Source organism: Sinohyriopsis cumingii, chromosome 13 (assembly GCF_028554795.1).
Source record: "Sinohyriopsis cumingii isolate HCF-2022 chromosome 13, ASM2855479v2, whole genome shotgun sequence".
Taxonomy (NCBI): domain Eukaryota; kingdom Metazoa; phylum Mollusca; class Bivalvia; order Unionida; family Unionidae; genus Sinohyriopsis; species Sinohyriopsis cumingii.
In genome coordinates, this window is record NC_142973.1 from 74638523 (window position 1) to 74657461 (window position 18939).

Below are 18939 nucleotides of genomic sequence, written 5' to 3' on the forward strand. Positions count from 1 at the left end.
GAATTAAAACGAGGGCATTTCTGTATTTTAATTTTGATCTCTAAATAACGTTACCAAACTCTTTACATACCAGCTGCATGTAAATGAAACCGTTGTCGCCATTCATATTTTTCTTGTTAAAGTACATTGCTTCCATTGTGTATTCTTTTTGTACTATGTAATACCAGCCAAATGTTCGAGATCAAAGATGGATTTAAATTTTTTTTTAAATACTTCAGTCAAGATGTAGAATGAATTTCTAATTTTGAGATACCAAATTTCTTGTAAATAGAACATGAGAATAGATCCGTATTTTCTACCATCGTGTATTGAGCAATATATAATACTTGCATATTGTTGCAACCTGATATATACGTTCTGTTTGTATTATAATTTGCCCATTGGACACGTTTTTGTTGAAATCGAGATTTACAGTACATTTTTTGCAGCCCTGTGTAGGATGGAATAATGAACTTTTTAAAATTATCCACCCCTACAAATTACTCTTCTATCCAATAACTTCAAGCGTATTCGTTAATTGGTTTATTATTCTTATCCTTGCAGACGGCAGTCATAAATTCATTTAACAGTTTTCGTTGCGTACGAATACATGATCTGAGTGATGGCTTTACGTTATATAAGAGGTTGCGCGCAGCATCCGGCTATTCGGTACATTTATTTTGCTCGCGACATCAAATGTGGTTAATAGTTTAAAAACTTGACCCCACTGAATAAGAACCCTTTGGATTTCTTATGTGTCCTGTGTACTTTTAGTGTCATATACACATAATATAATCGACACGTATATAATTGACACTTAATTCATATGTAGGAAAACCAGGAGTGGTTCACGCCTTTGTGAATGACTGACAACCAAGTGCAAATAAGTAAGTACTATTTTAGGTATGGCAACTTATTGTGTTCATTTTTTTTTGTTGTTGTTGAAGCCTGTTACTTCTACTTGGGGACAAATTTGACTGTACGTATTGTCACTGTGTCCGTTGTTGAACGGAGGTAACCAATCCAACATATTCGACATAATGAAAAACTATATCATTATTTAAACACGTTTCAGTCCTTATATGTGTCATAGGAAATATAGAAACGGAAACATTTTGGTGAATGCTTTTCATTAGAAAATGGCAAAAGGAATTTTCTAAAATGTGTTGTTTTGACTTTATAAAACTGATATGGGTGAAACTTCAGATCTCCAAATCTATTTGCACAAACCTAACTTGCAATGTAATCGTTTATTGTACACAGGAGAGAGAAAAAAAGTTTCTCTACGTTGCGATCAAAAGTAGGGTCTACTTTAGGGGACAAAATTGAGCACACACACACACACACACACACACACACACACACACACACACAGAGACAGTGATACTGTACTGATAGAGCAGTTAATGTTTACATTTTGGCACTGAGAGGCAAAACTATCCAGAACTAAAAAGTCTAAATTAAAGAAAATGAACAAAAAATGAAATAAGAACATTTTTTATAACGAAACCGATTAACAAAGTCGAAAAAGAGTGAATGTAAGCTATCTGCACCACAACGCTGTACTGCTTGGCCTCAACGGAGTTATCTACGTCATTGCTAGATGGTTGGGTTACATATTAAGTCACCTTTAGAGGCACAGTATTTGTCCCTTCTAGCTTTACATCACGGATATAAGTTTTGATAATTTGTTCACTCAAGAATTTTGTATCCCAATAGACAATTGTATGACCAAAGCATTTCCTCCACCATGTTGTCCATCTCTTAGGCCAAGAGAATGCAACAAAACCACGTTCATGTCCCACGAAGCACTTACACATTTTTGATGTTTTTTTGTTGTTGTTGTTTGTTTTGTATTTGTCAAAATATGTGCTCACTTATCTTGAATTGCGAGATTATAGATCGCTCCGCCTAGCAAATAACGTGATATGACGACCTGTTAACCTCCGAAAAACATGCAGTATTTGGCAAAGAAGTATCTTTTAGTATAGGTGATAAGTTCATTACGAGTGATTTGTATTTTTTCTTAAAAATGTAAAAATACCAAGTTGTATAAATTATATTGCAGTAGACAATATTTCTGTTTGTAGTTCAAGTTCATATAATAATACCTACGTGTTTTATTTCTGTAAATAATAATAATACCTACGTGTTTTATTTCTGTAAATAATACAAATCAATTTTAAAGCTGCTTGAGAACACAGACATGCAAAAGGAAATTCACTTCCAAAAATGCTGATCTATAATGTACTTAATATATAATCCTATCCTTATCAATTTATCTGCTTTTTGCTTATGAATTAAAAATATACAACAAAATCTTAAATAATGACTGTTTAGAAGTATATTGTCGAACATAATAATTTTAAAGTTCTACTCACCTCATCAGATGGAATTTTGATCAATGATGTCTGTTGAATATGTAAAGGCATACTTAATATACAGAAAGATAAATATCGAAACCAATGTTTTTGTATTTCTTTATTATTAATTACAATTATGAACCCCAAACCCCAGGGCTCAGTGAGAAAGTAAAAAGAGTCACTCAAGTGTCTCAGAGATCGAGAGTATCAATCACTCTTTTCGGGACGAACCAACATTAATGTGTATATTTTCAAACTTTAAGAAATTTTTTATCTGGGGTTCAGTGCATCCTATAGAAGAAAAAAGATACGCAGCAAATCCCGAAAGTAATGGGGTTTTCCACCCATATTCTAGACACGTTTATTTTAAATATATTTTTCAATTTCTATTTTTTCTTTCTTCAAGCGGTCGATGGGACATGCTTTTCTACATACGTTTATACAAAGACGTATAAGCATCGACATGTTCATTGAGTACATACCACAATTACCGTGTGATTATCAACTGGTAGAAGACATCCGGGACTTGTGGATGAATTCGGACGAGAGTACTTAAAATGTTGTTTATCTGTCTTGCTGATGCAATGCTGTATGGATAGCTATCGCCGTAGTGCTCTCTATAACCCGAATGAACACCTCTTCTGGTAACAAGTGTTTCATCCAATGAGCGTTTAGTTGGATGAAGTACATATGCACTAATGTTTAGACTGCACCTCGGCTATCAACTTCTTGAAACCAGTCATTCAAAACGTTTGACCTTGAACCGCAGCAAGAACTAAAACCGTGTGAGGTAATTACAATCATTTTCCGACGCGTTAAGCAAATAAAACAGTTTAACGGATAATATATGTATGTGAAGACGAACCGATATATATTGCTTTTTTGGTAATTATTAAAGTGTAGATACAATCGGATAGCTTGGAAAAGCGTTACCAGCAGCTCCAAATGAAATGGAAGAAGCAGAAAAAGACAACACATCACAAAAAGACGATACGTCACACAAATACAAGAAGTCACAAAAAGACAACACATCACACAGGCTTCAGATAGGCGCTGAAGTTACTGAAGTTAAAAGAAAACAGGTGGAGTAAAATAAAGAAAAATCAAGAAAAAATAGAGAATAATAAAGAGAGAATAAAATAAATGATTGAAACTACTTAATGGACTACATTTAACTAAAATTCATAAGCAAACTGAATTAATAATATACGTTTTCATTTTACTTATATGTACGTATTTGAATGTCTTATTTTCAATGCAGTTTTTAATCTCTCATGAATCAGCGTCGCTTTTTTGTTATCTTGCACACACACGGATATGAATATATATATATATATATATATATATATATATATATATATATATATATATATATATATATATATATATATATGACAAATTGTAAAGGTTAGTATCATGAAATCTCAGCAGTTCTGTTGAAAACTTTTTTTTTATGTCTAATTCAATTTGAGATGATTTAAGAAATTATTTGTAAGAGTCTAATCTGATAAATGATTTTAAACAAAAGTAAAATAAAAGCAGGAAAAAAAAATCATCTAATATGTTTCCAGTCTTTAATTCGGTCCGAACCATTGTTCTGCGATTTGTGTCTGCCGCCCGAAACCTAGCGATAGCCATCCCAAGTTCTCCGATTTGTGTCTGCCGACCGAAACATGGCGATAGCTATCCGAAGCTCTCCGCTTTGTTTTATGCCCTGAATCCATTTAAAAAGTGATGTCACATTTCAGTGATCCAAAACGGAATGCCATTAGAGTCGTTATTTGGACCTGTCTCATTTCATTATGTGTATCATCTATGATCTTTACCGTGAAGCTTCATTAGGCAACTGGCGAACTTAAACCCCACGTCCGAATTTTCACAAACTGACCTTAAACCCACGTAACGTTTTCTGTCCGAATTTTCACAAACTGACCTTAAACCCCACGTATCGTTTTCTGACCGAATTTTCACAAACTGACCTTAAACGTACACCTTTAGAAAGAAAGTCTTAAAATGTAATCAGCAAAAAGCTGGAAAGGAGAGAATGGACAACTCCAATAAATTTCCTTGACAAATTATTGTAAAAACATATGCTGTAATAATAATAATAATAATAATAATATGGGTGATTTTAAACGCTACATACAAAATTAAGCAAATTTTGTTTTCTTATTACCAGAAGTTAACAATTAAATACACTTGCACATGGATGGTTTGTTGCAAATGTACTTTTCAATTACTTTAACACGTAAGATAGAAAATTTACTGGAAGGCACTAAATAACTAGAGCATTCATTTCATTCCTTAGTATAGTGACTGCTACATACCGTATCCTACTTCATTACTCTGTTAGTCCATACTGAAGTTATTCATTTCTCGTTCTAGTCGGAAAATGGACAATGTAACCATTTATTCAGCTGAAATAAACTTTACAACAATTTACAGGATCAGAAAGCATTCAAACCCCACAAAGCAAACTCTACTTAAATTATCTCTTAGGAATGAAATCCAAATACTACTATTATTTGATTTCCTTGCACTAAATAACTCTCTATATGCAGTATTCATTATATTTTCAGATTTTAAATTCTAAACCAATACTTATGTCACCTTAAGTATACAAGAGGAATTCATCCAAGTTTGCCAGACACAGCCACGTCAGAAGCAGTAGTGCAAGCAGGCCGGTGCGGTCAGGTACGCATACCGTTAAGGCATTACGGCAGTATTACCTAGATGCGTTTGCCTATGTTACAGGTAAGTGTTCTGCTGGAAATCAATTAAATAATATTTATTACCTTTTATAAATTAAATTTCAATAGTTTAAAAATATCTGCGCTAAAAGAACATAAGTGTTTCCCTCCAGTCGGATAAACATTTTCTTCTGTAATTTAAAATATATTGTGACTTTAATATCATTGAAAAGACGCCATTTTGAAGTTGCAGGTTACTGCATTTGTATGGGACAATATTAACAAGTTTTTCGGATGGAAATACTGCACGACCTTGGGAGTGCCGTATATTCATCCAACAAAACGAGTTCATATTTTCCCACACAAATGCAGTAACCATTTTATAATATGTTCATTTTCTTATTCTACCTAAGGCTTACTTATATAAACAAAATACACTACACGAAACAAAATAACTGAATGTATGCCGCATTCCAAACTAAATACACAAGCGCAGATTCGTCATTACACAACAACAACATTATTAATGAGCATATAACTCCGCCCAGATATATTTGAACTTAGTCGCGCGCTAGACATAACTTTTGAAAGAAAATGGCGTTTTGGTCTACTTAAAATTGAAATTTAGATTCATATTGTGAATGAATGCCCATTGCAACAACTCTTCCATTTGATATGGAATGAATAGATTTTGGTATTTTTGTCGATTCTACGAAATGTCATGATTATGGACTGGATTCATCTGTGCAAATTCTATATGAAATACATCGGATTGAAATAGCGAGGGAGAAGTGCGTTGACATCTGCAAGCGTGTTTCTGATCTGTCATTGAATATTTGAAATCATAACGTGGGAAAAATATGAAGTCTTTCAATTGCAATTATGGAATATAATGTTTATTTCATTTTGAGTGCAGTAAGGAGGATGTAACTGCACTTGGAATATAGTCTAAATTACAGTACAATTTCGAAATGTGCAACCAAGTTTGAGAACCCATGACATGGCTCGTGTAATTCGGATTTGCAAAACTAAGAAAAGAAATTCAGGATGTAAAACTGTAGGTATATTTTTTGCCATTCTTATTACCAGTTAAAGAAGACAGTTTATGCCTTGTCACTTGCATGCCACTTGTAGGTATCCAACAGTTTTATGAAATCTGGGATCTCCCGCCTAAATCCGAAACATTGTATCAAAAGAGTTAACGCGGAATGTAGTAAAGCAGCTCGTATGTGGCAGTCCACAAAACATATGCTTTAGTTCATTTCAGAAACAAATGTAATCAATCATGATTTGTTTACAAAAAGTGCTGGCCATCTGCGTCCATTGTTTGTTTACAGTAGAAAGTAGATCCTTTATGAGTGCAATATGAAGTTGCGCGCAAGTTCAAGATCGTAAAATGCTGAACGATTCTGACAATGAAAAGTTAACGGAGAAAAAGAATGAGCATATAATATTTTACGATATGTAGTGACACTGACAATATCAGTGCAAAGACCTCTTTTCGCTACTTTAAATCAACCTTAATTTTCAATTTGAAATCAATTCGGTATAGGAAAATGACTTATAGTGTTAAAATTAAAATCAATGCATTTGGTATACTGACAGTATGTACATGGAAATTTTATTCACGAATCTAGCACATACATTTTGTAAATTTTTTTACAAAATGTCATTGTGTAAATTTGTATGCAACTAACAAATTTATCTTATACATCTAATTTATTCCCAGACATTTTGCTTACCGAGTAAAATACATTACACCAATGCACTATCACATCTTTTGTCAATAGAATGATACCTCAATTTCTCATGTATATTTATACATTTATGAAGTTTTCTACATGTATAAAGATATAAAAGATATGTTCGAAACCGCTTCTTATCTTACAATAAGTGTCAATGCCAACCACAAAATGGCTTTAGGTAAATTATTTCTTCCGCATACCCATTAAATATCGAGAGTGCTTGTCAGATTGGAAACGGACGGCATGAAAGTAAGTTCCAACATATTGTTAATATATTTATATATGTATGAAGATGTCGAAGCAACTGCTTAACTCCATTCAGAATGAACTATGTGTCGTAGTCTTTGGTTAAAAAGTGACACAAAGAAAGATACATGGACTAAACCATGGTAAAACCAGACTGTCTCAAAATTCTGAGATCAACAGGATCCTTCTCGTATTCGAAAACGAGTTTTATCCTTCTTACGTTCGCAATCGTTAAGCATTATTCGGCATTTAAATCGAATAATATAATTAGTTTTGTTTAGCAATTTGAAGCAGGACTCAGTATTACGCACATATCTATTTAAATAAACTCAACTCTCCGTATACAAACAGTTTGTTGGTAGAAAGTTTAATATCTAGTGTTATGAGTTTATACTCTTAAAATAAGTAACAGAAAAGAGTGAAGACAACAAGCTTTGTAAAATTTAGCAAATAATTTATTTCACCAGAATACAATGTGAAAAATGAGAAAAAATGAACTTACGGTTTTTCGAATTAATTCTAAAAATAATCCAATAATTAAAAACACGAGTCCTATCAATTAAAAGTTCTAAGTTAATCTCAGCTCAAATCCCGATAACATTCAAGATGGAAGGCGATGACGTCAGTAATAACCTACGAAGTGCAGATGTCTCAACAGTCTTTTGTTGAATCACAGACAATATTACTCCAGTTTTGAATTCCGTATAAATTCCAGTAAATGTCTTTGTCCAAGAATTATATCAGAGCACGTTTGTATTTCCAGAGAAAATAATCACTTGAATTCAATAATTTGAGGAAAAATAAAATTCATCCCAAACTTGTAACAACATAATACAACTTAACGTGTCACATGTTTTAAGCCCGACTGATAGAACTTTTATCAGAACATCAGTTATTCACCTAATTAAGAAGTAAAAACAGATCCTCGGATGGGGGTCAAAAGTAAATCCAGAAGGGAAACAAATAGAAGTTTGTTTACCAATTGAAACATGATACTTGTCACGTAGTCCAGGTATGATCTTGACTCAACTTGCTGATCCTTACTCTAAGAAAGAAAATTTTAAAATTTTTTTAAAAAAGTTGTTTACCAACACTATAACCAATTTTGAAGGTCAGCAACTAGTTACAATGCTTCAATTATGGACAATGTCAAATACAGTAAACGTTACATTACAATAGCATGTAATGGAATAAAATAAAATTAAGTCTAACAAACGAACAATTAAATCAAATATACATAACACAAGTAACCACTTGACCGCGTGTGCACATCATTGGCTCTATCATGCCCAGCACATGAAAACTAAATACTTTTCCCATATTTCTGTCTATAACATTACCAAGGCGTTTCATTGTGTTTTTGTACAACTCTTACACACACACACACGCGCGCGCGCGCAAGCACACCCACACGATTCTTTGGTCTTAAACAAAGTAAGAGAAAAGAAAGAAAGGAAAGTTTTTGCAAAATTCGACAAATTACCTGCAATACAAACTTAAATTTAAAAAAGAACTTAATGTGAATTAAATACCAATAGTCCTAAAAGTTCTATAACAAGTCCAAATGTCACACATTTCAACTGGTATTCTAAATAAATTACGATATTGAATGTGTTGATGTAACTGAAGTATGGAATGTCCTAATGAGGTAAGGGCTTGTAATGTGGCGATGTGGTAACAGTCTTTTGATGTATCACAATAATATAATCCAAGATGTCCCTGTCTGAAATCACAATAATGTCAAAATTAGTGGTTTTGTCCAATAATATTATTGAGCACTTTGTAATTCCAGTGAATAATAAATGGGACATATAAATCCATCCCAATTAAAAATTGAACACACCAAGTAAGTCTGATTCTGCTATATATATTAGGCGAAAATTAATAATTCTAATGTAAACAAGATTTTATACCCCTCTACGTGACCTAGGTCGCAATTACCCTTGTCTGGAAATACTCTGTCAACTACACACACACACACACACACACACACACACACACCGTATATATTTAAATGTTCCATGCTATCGCGCTGGACATGCGCTTTGAATGGGTGTGAGTTCGAACCATATCAATGGATCAGCCCACGTGTGTGTATATGTGTGTGTGTTTCAGTTTTATTATGCATTTATAGTCGATTTATCTTGTCCGTGGAAACATTTGACCAGCATTACAAGAACCATGTAAGACAGGGGAATTGTTACCATTTTATATTTCTAAAAAAATGATATTAGTGTTTAAACATCTCTGAAATACTGTGATGATCTATTATTTACCATTTCTTAAGTGAAGACATACAAAATATACGTACTCTTAACTAATCCCGGTACAGTTACCAAGGTAACATTGATATATATATATATATATATATATATATATATATATATATATATATATATATATATATATATATATATATATATATATATATATGCATTAAAAAGATTGAACTTAATCGCATCAAGATTACAGGATCATTCAGGTTTTTGTTGTGGACACATTTTAAAATAAATATTCTTGCTTGTTGACTAGTTCACTAACGATGCGTCAACAAAATATGTAACCAATAAAGATACCACTCAGTGATATCGACGATGGAAATTTAAGGATAGAAATGATGGGAAATGCTTGACTGGCAATTCAGGAACACGATGTTTAAAAGAAAAAATAATTTGTTTATAAAGAAATTACATATCTCGGAAGAATGGTGTAGAAAGGTGACAATTGTATCACCAATATTTATGCAATAATTTCTTTGGCTTTTTTATTTATAGTTTAATCCAATCTTTCCAAATTTTCAAAATCCTAATTCAGACAAGAATTACCTTTCATCTTTTTTATGTATAAACATTCAACACTATGCCGCTTTTATGATAACTGATTGCCTTCTTTCACCTTTTGCTACACGATAACTCATTTTAGGTGGCAGGGTCCAGTTTCGTAAATTGGCCCCTCGCAAATTTTTTAACTTAAGGCTATGATGTGACTTTTTCAGCTATTATTGTTTACTATTTAAACATATGGATATATTTGTGAACTAGGTGTTTCAGGCTTGTGTTGTTCTTGAAACTGATGTCAGGCATTTACATCTTCCATAGTTACTCGGCAGTATGTTGATAGTGAAATAGCAATAGTCCGCTAGGAAGAAGAGCTAGCCTCCCATAGCAGTAAACACATGGGTTTAGGGCAAGTAGAATATCTCAAAAACGGCTTGGATGACAACTATTTTCAATTTCATCAGCCTGTTTAGTACACACTGTTTTGCAGAATGTCATCTAGGAAACGGGCTTGTGTTTGCACTGTGAGCATCACATGGTGTCAAAAATGACATTCAGACATGAACATTGCAGGTAGAAATTTGGGTTGGGGCGGATAAACTTCTTATGCTATGAACTGCCATTGACTTCTTTCGTCAAGTGGATAATATTCTTTCGCTTTGTTTTAATACAGGTATCCAAAAATATGGACCTTTTTGACTTCACTTGTTTATTTGATTTTTTTATGGTTTGTTTTATACTAGGCCGCTGATTGCGGCATTAAATTTGTACATAAAAATGGCCCCTACCCCCTTAAGGAAAATTGATTAAAATATTTTGGTGCAGTCAGCCACATCTATTATAATTTTCTGTTTCTTTGTGTATATTTAAGTAATTTTTATGCATTAGCTTCATTATATTTCCTTCCTTTTTCCATATATCACATAGTGTTGTATGTAATCCTCTTTGGAGAGGGAGGTAAATGTGTTTTGTACCTCACTGTGAGAACTGTTTACATCATGACAAAGTAGCATATTTTGGGTGTGTGTGTGATTTGAAATTTTAACGTAGCTTTAACAATTTTTCAGTCATACCGCTACGATGTCTGCAGTGTGACAGTTTATAGTGATGTCTAGCACTGGGGCATCATGCCGCAGACGTGTGGCATGATGTCCCACCCAGTCACATTATCCTGATACCGGGACGACCAGTCCTAGCACTAACCTCATAATGCTGAGCGTCAAGCATATTTTGGAGTTAACCTGCTAAATATTGGATCAAAATGGTGACCATAATGTGTTGTCTTGCTCTTTCTGTGGTTGTCAAGGTTTGCACCCTTATTTTTATGAATATTATTCACATTTCAATACAGACACACATAAACAATTGCATAACCTGTCAACATGCATTCTTAAAAGTAATTTAACTCCACAGGAACAGATAGACTTCAGAAGAATCATACATAAGCACACTGTTGTGAATGTTGAATGTCAACGGTGGAACGTTCTTAGAAATAGTGATGCATATGGCATATTGCTTGCTATACTTTGGTGAGAAGAATGAAAGTTTTAGCACACCGACATAATTTCTACCTTCATGACCTCGCTGTGAAGTTGACGTATGAGATTCATATCTCACGCTTCGGTGATAATCGGAAATGTTTCAATGTCATGTATATATCTTGAAATTTCTAGGTTCAGTTAACAAATGGGGAAAAGCTTAAAATTAAGTGGCAGTTTCATGCATTTGACAATACACATACAGTTTCTCCTTTGAAATTCTTGTGTTTTCACTGAATGTTAAAAGTACATCAATATCACTTGTTTCTTTTCTTTTTGCAGGTCTCAGTTTGCATGGTAAAATATTAGGATTATTCGGTTAGTCATGCTGAAAGAAAAAATAGCTTGAATCTCATCCAGATACTCATTTTGACCTAAATGCACAAGAGAGTGACTTTGACGGACATATTTAGCTTCCACAGGAGTTGTTTTATGGTACGTGCTTATCAAAAGCCAAGCCGGTGAAATGCTTTTTACTTTGAACTGAATTTGCCACTGTAAATATTTGTTCTCTACCATATCTTATTATTTACTGTGATTTTGTAAACTCCAGAAATAATTAAAGTCAAATGTGAGTGATTTGGTGTTTGAGAAGAAATTTTTCTATTGAATTGTGTTGAGTAATTGTATATGTGTGGTCAATTCCAGTGGCTATATGTCAATGAATTTATTTGATATGTCATTTTGTAAGTTTAACAGAGTCCGACACATCAGTATATCAATATTCCAGCATGGTCTAATGTTAATTGATTAAACTTTGATCTCTCCATTAGCTAGACTGTTGTTCTGATTACCCTCCCCCCACAAACACACAAACGCACCCACACAACATGATTGCTGCTATTGGCATCTCCAGAATGATAATGAAAGGTTAGGAACTGCTTGTTTTATATCAGTCTAAAAGTACTTCTAAAGCACATTATTTACTTAAACGTGTGATTTCTTTAAGTTTGCTAGAAAAGTTTACAGAAACTTTTCACTTCTGTCACTAACAACTAACATATCATTTCTGTCATTCGTCTTAAAATTTATAACTCCCAAATCTCTTCTTGACACTCATGAAACATTGTAAAGGAATTTTGTTTCTGTCCTGATGATATCGTGGTAAAAGCACTGTAGGTTGCAAACAATTTGAAATCTTTCAAGAAATGCAGTCAGTCATAACTTACAATGTAAATAATGCAGTGCCTTTTGCCGCAATGTAGTCCGTTTTCTAAAAGCATAGTACCATTTTTAGTTTTGCGCACAAAACGTTTTCCTTTATACCATTTTAATAGATAATATCTAAATATGTGATATGTACACAACTTTTGACATAAACCATTTTTAGCCAAATTCTCAAGATGGTTGGGTCCAGTTTCATAAATTGGCCCCTCGCAAATTTTTTAACTTAAGGCTATGATGTGACTTTTTCAGCTATTATTGTTTACTCGTTAAACATATGGATATATTTGTGAACTAGGTGTTTCAGGCTGGTGTTGTTCATGAAACTGATTTCAGCCATGTACACCTTCCATAGTCACTCTGCAGTATGTTGATAGTGAAATACCAATAACCGGCTAGGAAGAAGAGCTAGCCTCCCATAGCAGTAGACACGTGGGTCTGGGGGAAGTAGAATATCTCAAAAACAGCTTGGATGACAAATATTTTCAATTTCATCAGCCTGTTTAGTACACACTGTTTTGCAGAATGTCATCTAGGAAACGGGCTTGTGTTTGCACTGTGAGCATCACATGGTGTCAAAAATGACATTCGGACATGAAAATTGCAGGTTGAAATTTGGGATTGGGACGCATACACTTCTTCTGCTATGAACTGCCATTGACGTTTTTGGTCAAGTGAATACTATTCTTATGCTTTGTTTTAATATAGGTATCGAAAGATATGGGCCTTTTTGACTTCACTTGTGTATTTGATCTTTGAATGATGTTGTATAATAGGCCGCTGATTGTGACATTAACTTTGTACATAAAAACTGGCCCCTGCCCCCTTACGTTAAGGAAGTTCTGTAAGGTTTCATCATCTGACTTCCGATATGACAATAGATTAGACTAATTCCAAGAATTAGGCGTGATCCGGATGCAGTCAATTTAGTCCGATAGAAACAAACACGGATTTTCCCTACATATTCATCAAAGTTTTGATAACAATGGAAGATTCGCAGTTTTTAATAAAGAACAGGTTACACTACAAGCCAAAATAGAATATCTTAGGAACCATATGCACACACTTGCTGATACCCATGGCCTAGAAAAGGTATAAGGCTGTTATTGTGACGATCATTCAGGTACCATATCTGACGTGTACGATTTAGTATATATAACATTAAAATGTTCATAACTTCAACATTGTTCAGTATTTTTTAATAATGTTTTCATTGTATACTTAGAGTTCGTGTTGGATTAATTGTCAAGCTAAAGAATTTTTTATGACGAGAGTCGAATGGGCATGATTATCTTTACTCTGGCGAGATAAATTATATGTGAAGTAAAATAGCAGGAGTGAACTTCTGATGTTCGTCAAGTTTGTATACATTGTACTCTTTTGTACGTTGAGCACCTGACCACATTTTAATCCATGCCCATTCTATCGAGAAAAATACACTTTATTTCTGAGTGGTGATTGTCACCTATCCGTATGTCTGGTCACGAACACCATAACAACTACAGGAAAAAGAGATGGCAAGTATCAGAATGTCCGAAGAAAAAGAGGGCCCGCCGATGGCAGCTGAATACCAGGAACAAAAAGGCCCGTCGATGGCAGCCGAATACCTGAAATATAAGGCCTGTCGATGGCAGCCGAATACCTGAAATATAAGGCCTGTCGATGGCAGCCGAATACCTGAAATATAAGGCCTGTCGATGGCTACCGCTGAATATCAGGTGCTAATGCTCGATACGCTGAAAGTGAGGGTAGTAAATCAATATATGATATTATCATCTCGACCATGCGGGGGTGTGATTTGGCGACGTGACCATAAACTTGATTTTTAGCTTGGTGTGATTTGACGGTCCAACCAGAAAATGAGTTTATGACCTTGGTTATGATAAAAAGACTTCGAATCGGGTTCACAATTCAGCTGAATGAAGTTCACCAAAACCATCGGAAAGGTGATTCTAACTGAACAATATTTCTGGTCAAGAACCTACAAATACACAACAATAATAAAACGAGACGGTAACAAATATCCTGAAAACAGTGGTAGAAGCAAGCACTGCAAGAGTAAGTACATGAATGGAAGTAAGCATTGCGAGAGTATGTACATGAATGGAAGTAAGCATTGCGAGAGTATGTACAATAATAGAAGCAAGCACTGTAAGAATAAGTACATGAATGGAAGCAAGCACGCCAAGAATAAGTACATGAAAGGAAGCAAGCACTGCACGAGTAAGTACATGAAAGGAAGCAAGCACTGCAAGAGTAAGTACATGAAAGGAAGCAAGCACTGCAAGAGTAAGTACATGAATGGAAGTAAGCACTCGAAGAATAAGTACATGAATGGAAGCAAGCACTCGAAGAATAAGTACATGAATGGAAGTAAGCATTGCGAGAGTATGTACAGTAATAGAAGCAAGCACTGCAAGAGTAAGTACATGAATGGAAGCAAGCACTGCAAGAGTAAGTACATGAATGGAAGTAAGCATTGCGAGAGTATGTACAGTAATAGAAGCAAGCACTGCACGAGTAAGTACATGAAAGGAATCAAGCACTGCAAGAGTAAGTACATGAAAGGAAGCAAGCACTGCAAGAGTAAGTACATGAATGGAAGTAAGCACTCGAAGAATAAGTACATGAATGGAAGCAAGCACTCGAAGAATAAGTACATGAATGGAAGTAAGCATTGCGAGAGTATGTACAGTAATAGAAGCAAGCACTGCAAGAGTAAGTACATGAATGGAAGCAAGCACTGCAAGAGTAAGTACATGAATGGAAGTAAGCATTGCGAGAGTATGTACAGTAATAGAAGCAAGCACTGCACGAGTAAGTACATGAAAGGAAGCAAGCACTGCAAGAGTAAGTACATAAATGGAAGCAAGCACTCGAAGAATAAGTACATGAATGGAAGTAAGCATTGCGAGAGTATGTACAGTAATAGAAGCAAGCACTGCAAGAGTAAGTACATGAATGGAAGCAAGCACTCCAAGAATAAGTACATGAATGGAAGTAAGCACTGCAAGAATAAGTACATGAAAGGAAGCAAACACTGCAAGAACATGTACATGAAAGGAAGCAAGCACTGCAAGAGTAAGTATATGAAAGGAAGCAAGCACTGCAAGAACATGTACATGAAAGGAAGCAAGCACTGCAAGAGTAAGTACATGAAAGGAAGCAAGCACTGCAAGAGTAAGTACATGAATGGAAGCAAGCACTGCAAGAGTAAGTACATGAATGGAAGCAGGCACTCGAAGAATAAGTACATGAATGGAAGTAAGCATTGCGAGAGTATGTACAGTAATAGAAGCAAGCACTGCACGAGTAAGTACATGAAAGGAAGCAAGCACTGCACGAGTAAGTACATAAATGGAAGCAAGCACTCGAAGAATAAGTACATGAATGGAAGTAAGCATTGCGAGAGTATGTACAGTAATAGAAGCAAGCACTGCAAGAGTAAGTACATGAATGGAAGCAAGCACTCCAAGAATAAGTACATGAATGGAAGTAAGCACTGCAAGAATAAGTACATGAAAGGAAGCAAACACTGCAAGAACATGTACATGAAAGGAAGCAAGTACTGCAAGAGTAAGTATATGAAAGGAAGCAAGCACTGCAAGAACATGTACATGAAAGGAAGCAAGCACTGCAAGAGTAAGTACATGAATGGAAGCAAGCACTGCAAGAGTAAGTACATGAATGGAAGCAGGCACTCGAAGAATAAGTACATGAATGGAAGTAAGCATTGCGAGAGTATGTACAGTAATAGAAGCAAGCACTGCAAGAATAAGTACATGAATGGAAGTAAGCACTGCAAGAATAAGTACATGAAAGGAAGCAAACACTGCAAGAACATGTACATGAAAGGAAGCAAGCACTGCAAGAGTAAGTATATGAAAGGAAGCAAGCACTGCAAGAATAAGTACATGAAAGGAAGCAGGCACTGCAAGAATAAGTACACGAAAGGAAGCAAGCACTGCAAAGGTAAGAACAAGAACAGAAGCAAGCACCGTAAGTCTAAGTACAAGAATGAAAGAAAAAAATCTAGAATCAGTGATGGAAGCAAGCATTGCATGAGTAAGTACAAGAATGGAAGGAAGCACCGCAAGACTGAATTCAAGAATAAAAGCTAGCATCGCAAAGAGAAGGTACTAGAATAGAAGCAAGCACTGTAAAAGAATGTACAAGAATAGAAGCAAGTATTGCAAGGGTAAGTAAAATAACAGAAGCAAACATTGCAAGTATAAGTACAAGAACAGAAGCAAGCATTGCAAGAATAAGTACAAGATTACGACAGCAAATTACATTTCTAATATTTGTCTATATATTAGGATTATTATTTTTAGGTACACATGTTTTGACCTTAATAGTTTCTGGAAACAAATTTGTTTACTATTTGATGGAAATATTCATTAAGATGGCTGTCATCCTTGTTTTAAAATTTATTATATTTATTCATTCCATATTTTAACATCAGTCTTAGTGTAATCAATTAAAGTTTTGTTTCAGTTAATATTTGAGAGGATTTATTTACTTCAATCATTCAGTGAAATTACAAAGTGATCTTTGTAATACTAAATCACTATTTTGTAATTATTGTAAATTCGTTCAAGAACATTTGAATATATCATTGTGATACATAAAGACTGTTAGCACATTAACACTATTCCAGCACATCAACACTATTCATTCGGAGCACCACTGGAATTAAATCGGTATACTTGATCCTTTTCGACTTCTGATATAACGTTTAGGACTATTTCGGATTTAATTAACATAACTGTGTGTTCTTTTTAAATTTTCACTTTGTGTTCTATGGAAGTACAATGTTGGATGAATTTTACAAAACTTTGCGGTTTTTATTCTTTTCTGTTACTTAGTTTAAGACCATAGAAACGTAACAAAACAATCACTGTAAGAGTAAGTACAAGAATGAAAGCAAGCATGGCAAGAGAAAGTACACGAAAGGAAGCAAGCATTGCAAAATTAAGTACAAGATAGAAACAAGAAATCCATGATTAAGTACAATAATAAAAGCAAGCATTGCAAGAGAGAAAGTACACGAATAGAAACAAAACCTACAAGAGAAAGTACAAAAACAGAAGCAAGTGTTTCAACATAAATACAAGAATAGCAACAAGCATTGCGAGAGTAAGTACAAGAATATAAGCAAACACTGTAAGATAAAGTACAAGAATAGAAACAAGAATTGCAAGAGTAATTACAGGAATGGAAGCAAGAAATGCAAGCGTACGTAAAACACTGCACGAGTAAGTACAAGGAAAGAAGCTAATACTGCAAGAGTAAGTATAAGAATAGCAACAAGCATTGCAAGAGTAAGTATAAGAATAGCAACAAGCATTGCAAGAATAAGTATAAGAATAGCAACAAGCATTGTAAGAGTAAGTATAAGAATAGCAACAAGCATTGCAAGAGTAAGTATAAGAATAGCAACAAGCATTGCAAGAGTAAGTATAAGAATAGCAACAAGCATTGCAAGAGTAAGTATAAGAATAGCAACAAGCATTGTAAGAATAAGTATAAGAATAGCAACAAGCATTGCAAGAGTAAGTATAAGAATAGCAACAAGCATTGCAAGAGTAAGTATAAGAATAGTAACAAGCATTGCAAGAGTAAGTATAAGAATAGCAACAAGCATTGCAAGAATAAGTATAAGAATAGCAACAAGCATTGTAAGAGTAAGTACAATAAAAGCAACAAGCATTGCAAGAATAAGTATAAGAATAGCAACAAGTATTGCAAGAGTAAGTATAAGAATAGCAACAAGTATTGCAAGAGTAAGTATAAGAATAGCAACAAGCATTGCAAGAGTAAGTATAAGAATAGCAACAAGTATTGCAAGAGTAAGTATAAGAATAGCAACAAGCATTGCAAGAGTAAGTATAAGAATAGCAACAAGTATTGCAAGAGTAAGTATAAGAATAGCAACAAGCATTGCAAGAATAAGTATAAGAATAGCAACAAGCATTGTAAGAGTAAGTACAATAAAAGCAACAAGCATTGCAAGAATAAGTATAAGAATAACAACAAGTATTGCAAGAGTAAGTATAAGAATAGCAACAAGCATTGCAAGAGTAAGTATAAGAATAGCAACAAGCATTGCAAGAATAAGTATAAGAATAGCAACAAGCATTGCAAGAGTAAGTATAAGAATAGCAACAAGCATTGCAAGAATAAGTATAAGAATAGCAACAAGCATTGCAAGAATAAGTATAAGAATAGCAACAAGCATTGCAAGAGTAAGTATAAGAATAGCAACAAGTATTGCAAGAATAAGAATAAGAATAGCAACAAGCATTGCAAGAATAAGTATAAGAATAGCAACAAGCATTGCAAGAGTAAGTATAAGAATAGCAACAAGCATTGCAAGAATAAGTATAAGAATAGCAACAAGCATTGCAAGAGCAAGTATAAGAATAGCAACAAGT

At 34.2% G+C, this 18939-nt stretch overlaps 1 long non-coding RNA gene across 2 annotated transcripts; it reads left to right on the plus strand.

Moving 5' to 3' along the window:
- Window positions 1-534: 534 nt before the first annotated feature.
- Window positions 535-12110, plus strand: LOC149785839 (uncharacterized). 2 transcript variants are annotated; one of them, XR_016425466.1, is made up of 5 exons: window positions 535-866; window positions 2749-3132; window positions 4922-5096; window positions 10868-11106; window positions 11621-12110. It is a non-coding gene; the product is annotated as an uncharacterized LOC149785839 (long non-coding RNA). The 2 variants fall into 2 exon arrangements; XR_016425465.1 differs by lacking the exon at window positions 2749-3132 and having other exon boundaries at window positions 539-866.
- Window positions 12111-18939: the final 6829 nt, after the last annotated feature.